The sequence below is a fragment of the Somniosus microcephalus genome, chromosome 2 (genome assembly GCF_052327205.1).
Source record: "Somniosus microcephalus isolate GS21.2 chromosome 2, FLI_Smic_1.0, whole genome shotgun sequence".
NCBI lineage: Eukaryota > Metazoa > Chordata > Chondrichthyes > Squaliformes > Somniosidae > Somniosus > Somniosus microcephalus.
Genome location: NC_140988.1, coordinates 229,791,829 through 229,811,192, shown reverse-complemented (window position 1 = coordinate 229,811,192; position 19,364 = coordinate 229,791,829). Strand labels below are relative to the sequence as shown.

General features: G+C 45.5%; 1 long non-coding RNA gene across 1 annotated transcript; it reads right to left on the bottom strand.

Annotated features, from left to right (window-relative positions):
* Nucleotides 1-10,478: 10,478 nt before the first annotated feature.
* On the bottom strand, nt 10,479-18,340 carry LOC147123262 (uncharacterized). The gene is made up of 2 exons (XR_015074130.1): nt 18,237-18,340; nt 10,479-11,171 (listed from the first exon to the last, which is right to left on the bottom strand). It is a non-coding gene; the product is annotated as an uncharacterized LOC147123262 (long non-coding RNA).
* Nucleotides 18,341-19,364: the final 1,024 nt, after the last annotated feature.

Sequence of the window (19,364 nt, the reverse complement as noted above, 5' to 3'; positions counted from 1 at the left end):
AATTGCTTACTCTCAACATCTCTTCGTACGTTTGGTCTGAGCAAATCCAGGCGAGATCTTAACCTTCGGTTAAAGAACATCATGGCTGGGGCCTGGTTGGTGACTGCATGTGTCGCATTCCGGTAGGCGAACAGGAAATTGTCCACCTTGTGCTGCAGCGGAATGTTGTCATTGTACATAGCCTTTATTGCCTTCTTAAAGGTTTGTACGAACCTCTCAGCCAATCCATTTGTGGCTGGATGATACGGGGCGGATGTGTAATGCCTTACCCCATTCTTTTTCAAGAACCTCCGGAACTCTTCGGACACAAACTGTGGTCCGTTGTCAGAGCAAATCTGTTCTGGCAAGCCATTCCTGGCAAAAATGGTCCGTAGGACTGCAATAGTTTTCTCCGTGGTGGTGGAGGACATTTTGATGACCTCAGGCCATTTCGAGTGCGCATCCACGGCTATTAAAAACATTGAGTCTATGAATGGACCAGCAAAATCAATATGCACCCGTTGCCATGGAGATGAGGGCCACTCCCATGGGTGTAGAGGGGCCTGTGGTGGTGCATTTTGGACTTTCTGGCATCCTGAGCAGCTCTTGGTCAGGTCCTCTATTTGTTTATCGATTCCCGGCCACCACACATGCCCTGGCTAGGCTTTTCATTTTTACCCCTCCCAGATGACCCTCATGAAGCTCATTGAGCATTCTATCCCTTAACTTGGGTGGAATTACCACTCGGGATCCACACATCAAGGTCCCCCGGCACACTGACAGCTGTTCTCTCCTTGTCGAGAATGCTGGTAACAGTGAGTCGCCATGTGCTGGCCATCCCTTCACCGTCAAATCATATACCCGAGACAGTGTCGGGTCATTTCGGGTTTCCTTTTCGATACAAGCGTTAGTTACCGGCAGGTATTCAACTATAGTCGAATGGAATATTTCGACAGGATCCACTGCTGGTGCTTCCTCCGCAGTAGGCAGTGGCAGGCGTGATAGCCCATCAGCATTTCCATGCTGTTTCGTGCCCTTATATTCAATCTCAGTGGTGTGCCCCCAGAAAAAGTGACCATCTTTGTAGTCGTTGCGCAGTCATCACCGGAACGCCCTTCTTCGGATTAAAAATGGAGACAAGAGGCTGGTGATCAGTCAGCAAGGTGAATTTCTGCCCGTGCAGATAGTGATTGAACTTTTTCACTCCCCACACTAGGCTGAGGGCCTCCCTGTCAATCTGGGCGTAGTTACGCTCGTGACGCAAAGGCTATTGGCCTCTCTGAGCCGTCCGAGAATTTGTGCGACAGCACCGCTCCAATGCCGTAAGGCGACGCATCACATGCCAACCGAATTGGTAATGCTGTGTTGTAATGGGCGAATACCTCTTTCGATGTGATTAGTGTTTTGCTCTTATGGAAAGCTCGTCTACATTCGTCACTCCACTTCCATGGCACCCCAGTTTGCAGTAGGGTGTTCAGTGGGTGTAGTATTGTTGACAAATTTGGCAAGAACTTATGGTAGTAGTTTACCAGCCCGAGGAACGACCTCAGTTGTGACACATTTTCCGGTGCTGGAGCCTTGACTGCTGCCTCAATCTTCTCTGGGGACTTATGTAACCCCTCTTTATCGATAACATGGCCACAATACGAGATCTGTTTTCTAAAAAACTCGCATTTGGGGCGGTTAACTCGGAGCCCATATTCCTGCAATCTAGTGAACACCTGCTCCAGGTTGGCAAGGTGATCACTGTCATTTTTGCCCGTGACCAGGATGTCGTCCAAATAACACTGGGTCCCTGGGATCCCTTGCAGGACTTGTTCCATTGCCCTCTGCCAAATAGCCGGAGCTGATGCTACCCTGAATACCAGCCGGCTGTATTGGTAGAGACCTTTATGGGTGTTGATTGTGAGGTATTTTTTTGATGCTTCTTCTACCTCCATTTGCAGATACGCCTGGGCCAGATCAATCTTAGTACCCTACATCCCAGGGTACTTAAGGAAGTGGCCCTAGAGGTAGTAGATGCATTACTGGTCATCTTCCAGAACTCGATAGACTCGGGAACGGTACCCATGGATTGGAGGGTAGCTAATGTTACCCCACTATTCAAAAAAGGTGGTAGAGAAAAAGCGGGGAATTATAGACCGGTAAGCCTGACATCGGTAGTGGGGAAAATGCTAGAGTCTATTATAAAATATGTAATAGCAGAGCACTTGGAAAGCAGTGACAGGATCGGACAAAGTCAACATGGATTTACAAAAGGTAAATCATGCTTGACTAATCTACTGGAAATTTTTGAGGATGTAACTGGTAAAATAGATAAGGGAGAACCAGTGGATGGAGTGTATTTGGACTTTCAGAAGGCTTTCGATAAGGTCCCGCATAAGAGATTAGCGTGCAAAATTAAGGCACATGGGATTGGGGGCAAGGTATTGACTTGGATAGAGAACTGGTTGGCGGACAGAAAGCAAAGAGTTGGAATAAACAGGTCGTTTTCCGAGTGGCAGGCAGTGACTAGTGGGGTACCGCAAGGATCAGTCCTAGGACCCCAGCTGTTCACTATATATTAAGGATCTGGACGAGGGAATTGGATGTAATATCTCCAAATTTGCAGACGACACAAAGCTGGGCGGGAGGGTAAGCTGCGAGGAGGATGTCGGGAAACTCCAGTACGATTTGGACAGGTTGGGTGATTGGGCAGAAACATGGCAAATGCACTATAATGTGGATAAATGTGAGGTTATCCACTTTGGTGGCCAAAACAGGAAGGCAGATTATTATTTGAATGGCAATAGATTGGGAGAAGAGGAAGTGCAAAGAGACCTGGGTGTCCTTGTGCACCAGTCGCTGAAGGTAAGCATGCAGGTGCAGCAGGTGGTTAAGAAGGCAAATGGTATGTTGGCCTTCGTAGCAAGAGGGTTCGAGTACAGGAACAAGGATGTCTTGCTACAGTTGTACAGGGCCTTGGTGAGACCGCACCTTGAGTATTGTGTGCAGTTTTGGTCACCTTACCTGAGGAAGGACGTTCTTGCCATGGAGGGAGTGCAGCGAAGATTCACCAGGCTGATACCTGGGATGGCAGGAATGACGTATGAGGAGAGATTGTGTCGATTGGGCTTATACTCACTGGAGTTTAGAAGATTAAGAGGGGATCTCATCGAAACCTATAAAATTCTGTCAGGTCTGAACAGACTAGATGCAGGAAGGATGTTTCTGATGGCCGGGGAGTCCAGAACCAGGGGTCATAGTCTAAGGATAAGGGGTAAGCCATTTAGGACTGAAATGAGGAGGAATTTCTTCACCCAGAGAGTGGTGAACCTGTGGAATTCTCTGCCACAGAGGGCGGTGGAAGCTAGTTCATTAAATATATTCAAGAGTTGGATATATTTCTTGAGGCTAAAGGGATCAAGGGATATGGGGAAAAGGCAGGGACAGGGTACTGAATTTGGATGATCAGCCATGATCACATTGAATGGCGGAGCAGGCTCGAAGGGCCAACTCCTGCTCCTATCTTCTATGTTTCTACAGCGAGGCGAAAATATCTTCAATCCGCGGAAGTGGATATTGTACGGTGTGAAGGACCGGGTTCACTGTTACCTTAATGTCCCCACAGATGCGAACCTTCCTTGGTTCCCCAGGCGTGCTGCTCAATGACTTTTTCATCACAGGGACGATGGGTGTAGCCCACTCGCTCCAGTCTACCTTGGACAGTACACCTGAATGTTCCAGACTCTCCAGCTCTGCTTCGACGGCTGGGCGGATCACATAAAAAATTTTGGGCTTGCGTTTTCTTCAATTTTAATCATCGCTGTCATGCCTTTTAGTGTTCCGAGTCCTTGCTGGAACACTTCTTTCGCATCAGTTAGGATCTTTGACAGTCGCCCAAGTGTGACGTCGTCATCCTTTTTGTCAGCCACAGTCAGTGCCTGTATGGAATGCCAATCCAGTTGTATTTTCCGGATCCATTCACATCCCAGTAATGGTGGTCCTCCATCTTGCAATACATACAGGTCTAGTTTTGGTGTTTCCTTACCGTTATATATAACGGTCACCCTTATTTTTCCTTTGGGGTAGACTTTTTGCCCCGTGTACGTCTTCAAAATAATTTTTGTGTCTCTCAAGGGTATGTGTGAGAATAGCCGCTCGTAGTCCCGTCAGTTTATGACTGTTAGAGCTGATCCTGTGTCCAATTCCATCTTTACCTGGACTCCTGCTATCTTGAGAGTGACCCAAATGGTTCGGTGATCCTCCGTTGTGATCACATTATGTAGTTTCAGACAACTCAGTTCCCTGCTTTCGGAGTCGTTATCACTCTTTTGTTCATCTGAACTATTCTCCATTATCTTATGTACCTTCTTGTACTTCCCTTTGGTCGGTTTCTTATTGCTGGTTTTCTTTCCCGACCTGCAGACTCGTGCTATGTGTCCTACTTTTCCACACTGTCTGCACACTTTGTCTTTGAACCAGCAATCATTCTGGTCGTGTGTTGTTCTGCCGCAGCGATAGCACTTCCCTGTTCCATATGACATTTCGTTTGTGCCATATTCTTGCGGTCTCTGTTGTATCTCTGCAGCGCCTCGTGCTGCTGCTTCATATCATACCGCAATGCTGAAAGCCTTTTCCAGCGTAAGGTCCTTTTCAGATAAAAGCCGTTTCTGGGTTCCTTCACTTTGAAGCCCACACACAAACTTGTCCCTTAAGGTATCTGCTAGTCCCGTTCCAAACTGGCAGTGTTTCAATAGCTTGCGTAGTTCCGTTAACTACTCAGCATTACTTTCATCTTTATGCTGGTTCCTTTTGTGAAACTTAAATCTTTCTGTTATCAGCAGCGGTGTGGGGTTTAAGTGGTCCTGTAGGATTGACACTACGTTTTCAAAATCCTTTTCTACTGGCTTCTCTGGGGTTACTAGGTTTCGTAGTAAGCCATACGTTTTTGCACCCATTGAATTCAACAATACCAGCGCTTTCTTGTCATCTGCCACTTCATTCGCCTTGCAGTATACTTCTATGCGTTCAACATGTCGTCCAATCTTCGACTTCATTGTCGAACGCTGTGATACTGCCACTCTTCGGCATTTTTGGGTGTGGTTAGACTGGCTTAAAATGGCGTCTCCCGCGCTTTCCTTTCTTCCCCGCTGCGGCTTAAAATGGCGTCTCCCGCGCTGCTGCCAACGCCGCTCTCGGCGGTCCTCGTGGCAAATGGCGACGCCCTGTGGGTTTCGTGCGCTGCTCCTGCGCTGCTGCCAACGCCGCTCTCTGCGGTCCTCGTGGCAATGGCAGCGCCTCGCGTTTTCCTGCGCGCCTCTCTCCCCCGTTGATGCAGCTCGGCCCTTGAACACCGGCTGCGCTCTGCTCTCTCTCGTCTCGCTCCCCCGTTGACGCCGCTCGGTCCTGAACACCGGCTGCGTCCTGTGCGCTCTGCCCTCTCTCTCTCCCCCGTCGACGCTGCTCGGCCTTTTTCTGTGCCGCCCGGTCGGGCTCTAGCCCGCCGCTGTCCGGGAAGGGTCTGCGCAGTACCTGTTACCAGCCCGTTTCGCTGGACCACCGTGACTGGAAAGCCAAGCCTGGCTCTCGACAGCCTCCCCTGCGATGCTCAAATCTCCGCTGGATGACTGGGCGGTTGCCCGTGGTCGCCGCCCGTGCTTCTGGACTCGACCTTCTTCCACTGTTCTCCAGGAGCGAATCCCTGGGAGGTGATGCAGAGTTGCAGGTAGGTTCGAATCTGCCTTGTCGCCAATGTTAGGTCCGTGTATCTTAATGTTGTGTCCTTCAATAATCAGACAACAGACTGCAGGGAACGATTCAACAGGTGTTTACTCAACGTGGTTCAAACTGCAACTGAAACAACAGATTACTACTCAGCGTTATATACAGGTGTGGTCACTGCCGGTACTACAGTATACATGAGCTGTAGAAAGTAGTTCCCCCCCCTTAAAAGGTACATACATTACAACTTACTTCTTAGAAAATAAGTTTCTAAATGGAGTAGAGAAGCAGTGGGATCTGGGGTTAATAAGGCCATAAAAAAGCAAAGCAAGCACTTGTGTTCATTTATAGAGGGATAGAATTGAAAAGCAGAGACGTTATGTTAAACTTGTATAGAACCTTGGTTAGACCACACTTGGAGTATTGTGAACAGTTCTGGTCTCCATATTACTATAAAAAGGATATAGAGGCACTGGAGAAAGTGCAAAAAAAAGGTATGACTAGAATAATACCAGAACTGAGAGGTTATACTTATCAGGAAAGATTGAACAGGCTGGGCCTCTTTTCTCTAGAAAAGAGAAGACTGAGGGGTAACATAAGAAACAGGAGCAGGAGTAGGCCAATCGGCCCCTCGAGCCTGCTCCGCCATTCATTAAGATCATGGCTGATCCAATCTTGGCCTCAACACTACTTTCCCGCTCTCTCCCCATACCCCTCGACTCCCTTGTAGTTCGAATGTCTGTCAATCACTGCCTTGAATATATTCAATGACTCCGCCTCCACAGCTCTCTGGGGTAGAGAATTCCAAAGATTCACGACCCTCATAGAAGAAATTCCTCCTCATCTCCGTCTTAAATGGGCGACCCCTTATTCTGAAACTATGCCCCCTAGTTCTAGATACCCCCACGAGGGGAAACATCCTCTCGGTGTCCACCCTCGTGACCTAATAAAGGCCTTTAAGATTATGAAAGGGTTTGATAGGGTAGTCATAGAGAAGATGTTTTCACTTGTGGGGGAGACCAGAAATAGGGGCCATAAATATAAGATAGTCATTAATAAATTCAATAGGGAATTCAGGAGAAACTTCTTTATCCAGAGAGTGGTTAGAATGTGGAACTCCCTACCACAAGGAGTAGTTGAGGCGACTAGCATAGATGCATTCAAGAGGAAGCTAGATATGACAAGTAGCACGTGATGGAGAAAGGAATAGGATATGTTGATGCGGTTAGATGAAGAAGGGTTGGGAGGAGGCTTGTGTGGAGCATAAACACCAGCATGGACCTGTTTGGCCGAAAGCCAAACTGTGCTGTAAATACTATGTACTGTGTAGGCTGGCAGTACTGAAAAAGTGCTGCAATGTTGGAGGTGCCATCTTTTGAATATGATGTTAATCTGCTGTTTCAGGTAAAATGTAAAAGATCCCACGCACTATTTGAAGATGAGCCGGAAAATTAACCCCTATGTCCTGGCCAACATTTATCCTTCATTACATCACAGATCGATTATCTGGTCATTTATCTCATTGTTGTTTGTGGGATCTTGCTGTGTGCAAATTGGCTGCCATGTTTCCCTACATTAGAACAGTGGCTACACTTCAAATTTACTGTGAAACAATTTGGGACATCCTGTTCATTCAGTTTCTTTTGTTTTCTGAGATACTGTACTGTATTTCATTAATACTATTACTATTTTCCTTCCTAGATTCGGATCCTTTATGATTGGACACAACAATGAACACATTCACCACTTTCACATGAACACACCAAAGTACTTCCTCCCACATAATAAAAAAGAAAAAATTAAAATGTATATATGATTGCACTAATAGTAATGTGCTTGTATACAACCTGTTTGAAACACATACAGGGAGTATTACTGTATACAAGGAAAGTTGTATTACTGTTTGTTAAGGATGGTAATGTATGGTGGCAAGAACATTAGAAAACACGTAACAAGAGAAGGCCATTCAGTTTTATCATAGACTCTACAGCATCTATTACTAAATTGTGCAAAACTGCAGAACACCGAGATAACCTTACAATCTACATCATTGATCCTTGCTTTCCTTGGCATGACTTTTTCAGGGTCCCAGCAATTTAGAAACTATTATGTTCCACACAACTATCAATTGTCTCTATCTGTACTTATTCTTAACCCTCAAACCTGTTTCTAATGAGATATTCAACTATGAGATATTGGCGTTAATTGACACATCAATTACTTTGCTAGGAAGTCTATTCACTTTACAAAAAGCAAAATTCACTCTAATCTCATATTCATAATAATACATATAAAACAAATGCTATAATGCAAAGTGAATGTAGACTTAGTTGGTTTTGAATAATGGTGAGAGTTGAAACTAATCTTTAAATAGAATACTGTAGTCATAAATTACATCAAGGGTTCCTGGTCCTGATCTGGCAACCCTTACACCCTGAGTGGAAGTGAATACATGAATACATTGGGTGAAAACAGGATTGGGCTTGGCTGCAGAGAAATCATTATTTAGCTCAACTCCCTTCAATTATACCTTCATTAAGCATTGGTTAAGCCTGACTCCTGCAGCTGAAGAACTTAATGAAAGGTTCCCTGAAGGGGAAAAAATGATAAAAACTGTGGATAACAAAACTCCAAAGTAAATTATAGTTTTCTCCCCATTCTTAGCTTATACAATTCACCATTTCCTAGTTGGTGTAGTGACAACTTATTTCGAGGCATTTGACACTGTTGTTCCTGATTCAATGACTGGTTTAAAAGCAGTATTGGCTAGGAATAGGGTGTCTGTTTGACCTTTTGGTTAAGGATGTGATGCAAGGTGATCCAGAAATACAGAAGAAAATAAATAAATGTAACTATACTTTAAAAAAGATAGCTAAAGCTAACCTATCTTTTACTTTCACTAGGCTATGTTGCCTTCCAAATACCTTAAAACAAAAGCCCTACTGTAACTCTGATGGATTTATCCAGAGTTCTAATATAACGGCCCAGAACTTGGTGTCGGGGGCTTGCCGCGCGTGCAAGCCCCCGATCTGCACTCACCCTGCGCGCTGACATCTGAAGCCCGGGCCTGCTTGCATTTCCTGTCACAGGCCCGGTTCAGATGTCAGCGCGCAGTGCTTACCTGATCCAGCGGCGTAGTTAGTGCGATGTGCCGGCTGGGATCAGGTGCGCACTGTACAACCAATCAGGGGAGGGGAAGGTTCATTCATGAGTTTGAGAGTAAGAACTGTCAAACTCATGAAAACTACAGGGGCCCAAAACACTATTTAAACTTTAAATAAAAATTTAAAAAACATCCCAATCATTAAATTAAGTATAAATAAGTTTAAAAAAATAATTTAAACAATTTTTTTTGTGAAAAAAATTAATTTTTAATAAAAAGGGTCTAAAACTAAACTTACCTTATTGTAGATCCTTTAAAATAATAAACCTGTGGGGAAAAAAATTCTAAATTACACTAAAACACCACTTACCTGTAAAAATAAATACTTACGTGTGCTTTTTACAAGCGTAAAGACCGGAGACCTTTACACATGCGCAAATCCCCCAAAACAGAGGAAATCCAAGACGCACGCGCTGCCCCCTACAGCGCACGCGCTAGCCTCTTCAACTCTTGGGTTAGAGGAGAGGAAATGCCGGTTTTCAGCGCATGCGCTGTGCATGCTGAAAACCGGCATTTCCTCCAGCCAGACGCGTGAGTACCCCTTCCGTACTCACGTGTTTGGTGAGGAATTACTGCCCAAATATGTATTGTTTATGGCTTCTTTACCTTGTTGGTGAACCCATAGAAAACCATCTCTACAATATGTCACTTATGTTGCACTTTGTGTAGGTTCCCAAAGATGGTATGTTATATTTGTAGAAAAGCTTTTGGAAAATGCAAATGAAAAAGGATAGTGCTGCCTAGCTGAATGATGCAATTAATATTTCATTTAAAACAACAAAACAGATCATGGGGGAAGATTTCCTCTGTGTGTTATGCATAACAAAATCACAAACTTGTTCTTTTCAAACAGGTATGCAGTTCTGTTATAACTACAAGTAGTAAATTTTGGAGAAAACAGAATGGAAATATATTCATAATAAACAGGTAAAGTTCTTAATGAGGTAGAAAAATGGAGATCTACAGAATGGACACGCTGATCTTTAAAAGTACGAGTGTAGGTAGAAAAAAAGGCCAATAGGATTGGGAGTTTTATACATAGAAATATTGTATACAAAGAATACGAGAGATTGCTTAGCCACAGTTGGAGTACAGGGTGCAGTTTTGCACACCTCATTATATAGAAAGGATATCGGAACCATGAAAAAGGTGCAATGTAGATTCACTATAATGATGCCAGGGAAGGGATGGTGCAGTTACCATTTTTTATAAGTAAATAATTGGGGCTGCATTCACTGGAGCAGGTGGTGTCTAAGTATTCAAAATGTTGAGAAGGTAAATAGTGAAAGATTAGTTCCACTGTTAAGAGAGTTGGTAGTAAGGGGTGTAAAGTCAGAATTAGTACTAGAGTAAAATGAGAGATTAGAAGGATTTTTTTAAAGCAAAGGGCTATTAGAATATGGGATCCATTAATGTAAGTAACTCCTGAAGCAAAGTCAATTGTGACATTTAAGAGGAAATTAGATAAACATAAAGAAAAATGTTAAAAGATAATGGAAAAGAGCAGGAAGTGTGTTAAAGTTGATATTTTTAGTGGGGTACTAACATCAGCCTAAATGTGTTGGGCTGAATAGCTTTCTTGTGTACCAAAAGTTCTAAGATCCGTTATGCCTTTTAATAAAATTATTTGAAATTTGATACCAGAATGAGTATTTTATTGCAACATGTACACTTTTGTTCTGCTTTCAAAAATGCAGATAATCTACTTCTTTATTATTTTACAAAACTGAGTATTGCTTTTGTCTGTGGAAAGGAAGTGGCATTATTGGTCATATGGGCCAATCAGATGAGAGAACTGTTAGCTAGCTATATTTAGGAAAGTTCATTCCATAATATTTAAATTTCATCTATTTCTTTGTACTTTCTGTCCTTGATTTCATCTTAATGTACCATTTCAATTTCATACACAGATCCCTCCTCCATTTTAAATTTACCTATCTCAATTTGATGTACAATTTCTTCCCACCTCCCCTTTCTCTTGGGCCCTCCTACTGCTTTGACGCACACCTCTTATTTTCCTCCTTTTTTCTCTTCTTTCTCCTCCTGGGACCCCAATCCTGGTTCCGTCAGGCTGTGCGCTTGTTCTTGGCCACTTCTTTCCTGATCATGGCTGGCTACTGGCTCCTTCCTGTCCATTCTCCATTGCTGCACCCTGGCTTGTTCTGAACCGTCCGGCCTCCACTGTTCCCCAGCACCATCGGTGATCAGCACTTTGTGGACCATTCTTCGGCCACAATCTGCTCAGTGTTATCTGGTATCTTTTGGGACTGGGCCCCGACGCATTTCCCATCAAAAATGTCCCGATGCCTTTAGGATGGGGTGAGGACTGTAAATCAAGGTGAGAAAGAGGCATATTAGGTAAGGAGATGGAACAGAGTGAAGGGGATTGTGGGGAGCAAAAAGGAAGATGATATTGGGGGGCAGAAGGTAATGTTAGATAGGTCAAGGGGCACAAGGCATGTTAGGGAAGCAGGAGGATGTTGCGGTGGGGGTTGATACTAGGGGGAGAAGCAATGGGAGTGAGGCAGGATAGGGGAGAATGGAGCTGAGTATAAGAACATAAGAAATAGGAGCAGGAGTAGGACATTCAATATCATGGCTGATTTACCTCAACTCCACCTTTTTTATTTGTTCATGGGATCTGGGCGTCGCTGGCAAGGCCAGCATTTATTGCCCATCCCTAGTTGCCCTTGAGAAAGTGGTGGTGAGCCGCCTTCTTGAACCGCTGCAGTCCATGTGGTGAAGGTACTCCCACAGTGCTGTTAGGTAGGGAGTTCCAGGATTTTGACCCAGCGACAATGAAGGATCGGCGATATGCTTCCAAGTCAGGATGGTGTGACTTGGAGGAGAACTTGGAGGTGGTGGTGTTCCCATGCGCCTGCTGCCCTTGTGCTTCTAGGTGGAAGAGGTCGCTGGTTTGGGAGGTGCTGCCGAAGAAGCCTTGGCGAGGTGCTACAGTGCATCTTGTAGATGGTACACACTGCAGCCACAGTACGCCTTTGGTGGAGGGAGTGAATGTTTAAGGTGATGGATGGGGTGCCAATCAAACGGGCTACTTTGTCCTGCATGATGTCGAGCTTCTTGAGTGTTGTTGCAGTTGCACTCATCCAGGCAAGTGGAGAGTATTCCATCACACTCCTTACTTGTGCCTTGTAGATGGTGGAAAGGCTTTGGGGAGTCAGGAGGTGAGACACTCGCCACAGAATACCCAGCCTCTGACCTGCTCTTTTTGCCACAGTATTTATGTGGCTGGTCCAGTTAAGTTTCTGGTCAATGGTGACCCCCAGGATGTTGATGGTGGGGGATTCGGCGATGGTAATGCCGTTGAATGTCAAGGGGAGGTGGGTAGACTCTCGCTTGTTGGAGAGTCATTGCCTGGCACTTCTGTGGCGTGAATGTTACATGCCACTTAACAGCCCAAGCCGGAATGTGGTCCAGGTCTTGTTGCATGCGGGCATGGACTGCTTCATTATCTGAGAAGTTGTGAATGGCGCTGAACACTGTGCAGTCATCAGCGAACATCCCCATTTCTGACCTTATGTTGGAGGGAAGGTCATTGATGAAGCAGCTGAAGATGGTTGAGCCTAGGACACTGCCCTGAGGAACACCTGCAGCGATGTCCTGGGGCTGTGATGATTGACCTTCAACCACCACAACCATCTTCCTTTGTGCTAGGTATGACTCCAGCCAGTGGAGTGTTTTCCCCCCGATTCCCATTGACACCAGTTTTACTAGGGCTCCTTGATGCCACACTCGGTCAAATGTTGCCTTGATGTCGAGGGCAGTCACTCTCACCTCACCTTTGGAATTCAGCTCCTTTGTCCATGTTGGGAGCAAGGCTGTAATGAGGTCGGGGGCCGAGTGATCTTGTCGGAACCCAAACTGGGCATCAGTGAGCTGGTTTTTGATGAGCAAGTGCCGCTCAATAGCACTGTCGTTGACACCATCCATCACTTTGCTGATGATTGAGAGTAGACTGATAGGGCGGTAATTGGCCGGGTTGGCTTTGTCCTGCTTTTTGTGGACAGGACATACCTGGGCAGTTTTCCACATTGTAGGATACATGCCAGTGTTGTAGCTGTACTGGAACAGCTTGGCTAGAGGCACGGCTAGTTCTGGAGCACAAGTCTTCAACACGATAGCCGGGATATTGTTGGGGCCCATAGCTTTTGCTGTATCCAGTGTGCTCAGCCGTTTCTTGATATCACGTGGAGTGAATCGAATTGGCTGAAGACTGGCTTCTGTGATGGTGGGACCTAAGTAGGAGGCCGATATGGATCATCCACGCGGCACATCTGGCTGAAGATGGTTGCAAATGCTTCTGCCTTGTCTTTTGCAGTTATGTACTGGGCTCCACCATCATTGAAGATAGGGATATTCATGGAACCTCCTCTTCCCTTAGTTGCTTAATGGTCCACCACCATTTACGACTGGATGTGGCAGGACTGCCGAGCTTTGATCTGAATCGTTGATTGTGGGATCGCTTAGCCCTGTCTATAGCATGCTGCTTCCGCTTTTTAGCATGCATGTAGTCCTGTGTTGCAGCTTCCCCAGGTTGGCACCTCATTTTTAGGTATGTTTGGTGCTGCTCCTGGCATGCTCTTTTACACTCCTTATTGAACCAGGGTTGGTCCCCTGACTTGATGGTAATGGTACACAGTGAGGGATATGCTGGGCCATGAGGTTACAGATTGTGGTGGAATACAATACTGCTGCAGCTGATGGCCAACAGCGCTTCATGGATGCCCAGTTTTGAGCTGCTAGATCTGTTCTGAATCTATCCCATTTAACACGGTGGTAGTGCCACACAACACGATGGAGGGTGTCCTCAGTGTCTCCACATCGACTGTGCAGTGGTCACTGCTACCAATGCTGTCACAGACAGATGCATCTGCGACAGGTAGATTGGTGAGGACGAGGTCAAGTAGGTTTTTCCCTCCTGTTGCTTCTCTCACCACCTGTCGCAGGCCCAAACTTGCAGCTATGTTCTTCAGGTCAGTAGTGGTGCTACCGAGCCACTCTTGGTGATGGACATTGAAGTCCCCCACCCAGAGTACATTCTGTGCCCTTGCTACTCTCAGTGCTTCTTCCAAGTGGTGTTCAACATGGAGGAGTACTGATTCATCCTTCAGGTAGCTTCTTAAACTACAGTGGCTCAGTCACTAAATCTTGATCTTCATACTAATAGCAGAGGCAATAACAATCTTGTTTCTTACAGGTTTGCAAAGGCCCTGTTGATTAATATAGAGTGCCACTCGCATCAAAAATAGAGATAAAAAGAAAAATCAAAAATTGCTGAAAAGTTGAGCATTAGTAAATAGAAAAGATGTTAACAATTTGGGTATAAATCCTTCATCAGCAAGAAAGTATAACGTGGTATGATAAATGGACGAGATCATTGATATGAAGAAGGGATGGGGACAGCAAAAGAGCAAACCTTGGAAGACAAAGAAACTGGACTGTCAAGGAATGATTATCTAAAGCATAGAGAACAATTTAGGAGGAAACTAAATATCCAAAAACATAAGTTTGATGAAATGCTTAAAGTGTTGGATGTCACACTCTATTGAAGGCTTTTGCAATGGAGTCATAACGGCAAAGGAGGCCGCCATTTGGCCCATCGAGTCCGTGCTGGCTCTCTGTAGAGAAATCCAGTCAGTCGCATTCCCCCGCTCTATCCCCGTAGCCCTGCAAGTTTATTTCCCTCAAGTGCCTATCCAGTCTCCCCTTGAAAACATTGAGTGTCTCCACTTCCACCACTTCCGTCGGCAGCCAATTCCAGGTCATCACCACTTGCTGTGTAAAAAAGTTTTTCCTCATATCCCCTCTGTATCTCTTGCCCAAAACCTTAAATCTGTGTCCCCTAATCCTTGTACCATCAACTAGTGGGAACAGCCTTTCCCCGTCTAGCCTATCCAAACCCATCATAGTCTTGTACACCTCTATCAAATCACCCCTCAACCTCCTTTGCTCTAATGAAAACAAATCCAGCTTCTCCAACATGTCCTTGTAGCTAAGATCCCCCATCCCCAGAACCATTCTGGTAAATCTCCTCTGCACCCTCTCAAGGGCCTTCACATCCTTCCTAAAGTGTGGTGGCCAGAACTGAATGCAATACTCCAGTTGTGGCCTAACCAGCGCTTTATAAAGGTTCTGTATAACTTCTCTACTTTTGTACTCAATACCTCCATTTGTGAAGCCCAAGATCCATATGCTTTGTTAACCACTCTCTCAATATGTCCTGCCACCTTCAGGAACCTATGCACATTAACTCCCAGGTCCCTCTGTCCCTGCACACTCTTTAAAACTGTGCCATTAAGTGTATATTGCCTCTCCCTGTTCATCTGCCAAAATGCATCACCTCACACTTCTCTGTATTAAATTCCACCTGGCACTTGTCTGCCCATTCTGCTAGCCTTTCTATGTCCTGTTGCAGTCGATTGGTATCATCATCACTGTTTGCCACATCCCCAAGTTTGGTGTCACTGGGAAATTTAGAAATTCTACTCTGTATTCCAATATCCAGGTCATTTATATATATCAAAAAATGCAATGTCTGGTACTAAACATCAGCAAAATTGTATTCCACCACAATGTGTAATATCATGGCCCAGCATATCCCTCACTCTACCATTACAATCAAACCAGGTGTCCAACCCTGCTTCAATAAGGAGTGTAGAAGAGCATGCCAGGAGCAGCACCAGGCATACCTAAAAATGAGCTGCCAACCTGGGGAAGCTGCAATGCAGGACTACATGCATGCTAAAGAGCGGAAGCAACATACTATAGACAGAGCTAAGCGATCTCACAATCAACGGATCAGATCAAAGCTCTGCAGTCCTGCCACATCCAGTAATTAATGGTGGTGGACAATTAAACAACTAACAGGATGAGAGGGTTCCATGAACATTACCATCCTCAATGATGGCAGAGCCTAGCATGCAAGTGCAAAAGACAAGGCTGCAGCATTTGCAACCAGCTTCAGCCAGAAGTGTCAAGTGGATGATTCATCTCGATTCAGAGTAGGTCCACACCATCACAGAAGCCAGTCTTCAGCCAATTCCATTCACTCCACATGATATCGAGAATTGGCTGAGCGTACTGGATACAGAAAAAGCTACGGGTCCCGAGAATATCTCGGCTGTAGTGCTGAAGGCTTGTGCTCCAGAACTAGGCACAACTCTAGCCATAGTGCGGGAACACTGCTACAACACTGGCATCTACCCGACAAAGTGGAAAATTGCCATGGTATGTCCTGTCCACAAAAAGCACAAATCCAATCTGGCCAATTACCACCCCATCAGTCTACTCTCAATCATCAGCAAAGTGATGGCAGGGGTCATCGAGAGTGCTATCAAGCAGCACTTACCAATAACCTGCTCACCAATGCTCAGTTTGGGGTCATTACAGCCTTGGTCCAAACACGGACAAGGGAGCTGAATTCCAGAGGTGAAGTGAGAGTGACTGCCCTCGACATCGAGGCAGCATTTGACCGAGTGTGGCATCAAAGAGCCCTAGTAAAATTGAAGTCAATGGGAATCGGGCAAAACTCTCCACTGGCTGGAGTCATACCTAGCACAAAGGAAGATGGTTGTGGTTGTTGAAGGACAATACTCTCAAGCCTAGGACATCGATGCAGGAGTTCTCAGGGCAGTATCCTAGGCTGAACCATCTTCAGCTGCTTAATCAATGACCTTCCCTCAATCATAAGCTCAGCAGTGGGGATGTTTGCTGATGATTGCATAATGCTCAGTTCCATTTGCAACTACTCAGATAATGAAGCAGTCCGTGCCCTCATGCAGCAAGATCTGGACAATATTCAGGCTTGGTCTGATAAGTGGCAAGTAACAATCACGCCACCTCCCTTGACATTCAACGGCATTACCATTGCCGAATTCCCCACCATCAACATCCTTGGGGTCACCATTGACCAAAAGATGGACCAGCCACATAAATACTGTGGCTACAAGAGCAGGTCAGAGGCTGGGTATTCTGTGGCGAGTGACTCACCTTCTGATTCTCCAAAACCTTTCCACCATCTACAAAGGCACAAGTCAAGAGTGTGATGGAATACTTTCCACTTGCCTGCTTGAGTGCAGCTCCAACAACACTCAAAGAAGCTCGACACCATCTAGCAGAAAGCAGCCCGCTTGTTTGAACCCCCATCCACCACCTTAAACATTCACTCCCTCCACCACCGGCGCACCGTGGCTGCAGTGTTTACCATTTACAAGATGCACTGCAGCAACTCGCCAAGGCTTCTTCGATATTACCTCCTAAACCCACAACCTCTACCACCTAAAAGGAAAAGGGCAGCAGGTGCATGAGAACACCACCACCTCCAATTCACACACCATCCTGACTTGGAATTATATCGTCACTGGGTCAAAATTCTGGAACTCCCTACCTAACAGCACCGTGGGAATATCTTCACCACACGAACTGCAGTGGCTCACAACCACCTTTCAAGGGCAATTAGGGATGGGCGATAAATACTGGCCTTGCCAGCAATGCCCACATCCCGTGAGTGAATAAAAAGAAACATCATGTAGTAATAATCTTCAAAAATAATGAGGGTTGCTTTCTACAGGGCACGGAGAAGCAGCCCATATTACAATTTTAAATTGATACTGATTGGAATAATCTCAGTTTAGACTTTTGTACAGCTCATTAGACACAAGAATATTTACATATACTGTATCACCCTCCACATGCACTGTATGAGGGAATGCTTCCAACATCTTGCAGTTTTTTCCCCTAGATCAATAACCTTTTTATTTAAAGTATGACTGCCAGAAACTATAAGCTCTTTGTCTTGCTTTCTATTTAGTTGATATAATTCCCACCTGCTACATATATACTTATTATAACATGGTTGCATACTGGGTGCAAGGGTGTACACTCATGACAGTGTGAGATAGTTTGCAAATTGATTTGAACAAATTGAATTATATACATTTTGATTGATTGAAGAGTGACAAGAATCTGAACCAGAGCGAGTGCCACTTCTAATGAGTGAAACTTAACAAATCATTGTTGAGTCAGAGAAAATCTGAATCCAGACTTATTTATAAAAGTCTAACCATAACCATAGCCATGACCTCAACGGCACAATCCAGATACCTCCTTCACCTTTCCCCTCCCCTCCCCCAACAGCCACTGCGGCAAGCCCCTCACGGACAATCTGATTGGTCCGGAGGTTTCTGTTGCTAGGTTAGGAGCTCATTCCTATTATTTACTGCAACGACGAGGGTGTGGCTTAATTAGAAAAATAACTAAAAGTTAGTCCCGGAAAAAAGTAACTCGAAGACACTGCCAATATTCCTTCATACAAGGAGTATGTGCTTCCATTTAGATTGAGAGTACATCGCAACGAACGATAATAAATAACCTGGTGAAACCCTCTGCGCCAGTGCTGAAGCTGAAGGAGGAGTCACACAGCCGGCGCTCGCGGATCCACTGACTGCCCTTTGATTGACATTCCACCAGCGAATCGAACGCTGCACTGAAAATTACGTAAAGCGGACGGCAAGGACAGCCAATTACCGCGGCGCGGGGGCGGGACTTCCGTTGTTACTGGCTAGCTGTACCGGCACGAGCGGAGCGGTTGTCCAGCGGCGTTCTGAACCATTACTGCATTGAAAATGCACGCGGATGCAGTCAGTAAGTATAGACTCGGCGGCTCCGGCCGCCCCCTGCTGCCCTGATCGCACACGCATACACACATACATCTATAACTCGCCATCCCAATGTCAGCACTAGTGGCCGGGCACGTAAGCTCATTTGTTTTTGTTTACATCTGGTCTTGTGTATTCTCTTTTCCCCCATTTTTATTTAATCTAGATTTTCGTGTCTCGCAGCAAAGGTATGACGCAATTTCTCTGCTATGTTCCCCTTTGAAAAGTGCTGGGCAGCTTGCTTTTTCGTCTTGTTGATCGGTTCTCGGTTGAAGGTGAGGAACGGTAACGTGATAAGTGCGCAGCGATAAATTTCGACGGAGTCGTGGCGGTGGTGAAGCAGGGAAATGAGCATTCCCTTCCCCTCCCCCAGGGGTGGGGGGGACCTGACTAACTAACTCTGCTGCGAAGCCGACTTGAGTTGCATTTATTTAAGGCTGTCCGGGAGGGGAAGAGGATGAGATAGATGTACGTCAGCGCGCAGGCGCAACGTTCGTGACGTATTCTGGGAATTGTAGTTATGTGACGACACGTTCTTTCGTTACGCGTGACAACCCGTCACAAGGAAACTGCAATCCCCACACTGCTTTGCGCGCTGTAACCTGGGGAAGTGTTTTTAAAAAGCCTTCTCACTCGGGAGCGGTGCTCCTCCTTCCCAACTCTGATTGGCAGACAAGCTCTCAATGCACTGCTGTCTGCCGAGCCTTTGCTTTTGTTTGGTTAGCTTCAGTGTCCATCATTAAAATCAATCTATATTTTTATTTGCTTATTGGTTGTACTTTAAAGACAGCTTTTTTTTTGAACGGGAATTATTTTAATTACTCTGCCCGCCATTGGGATAT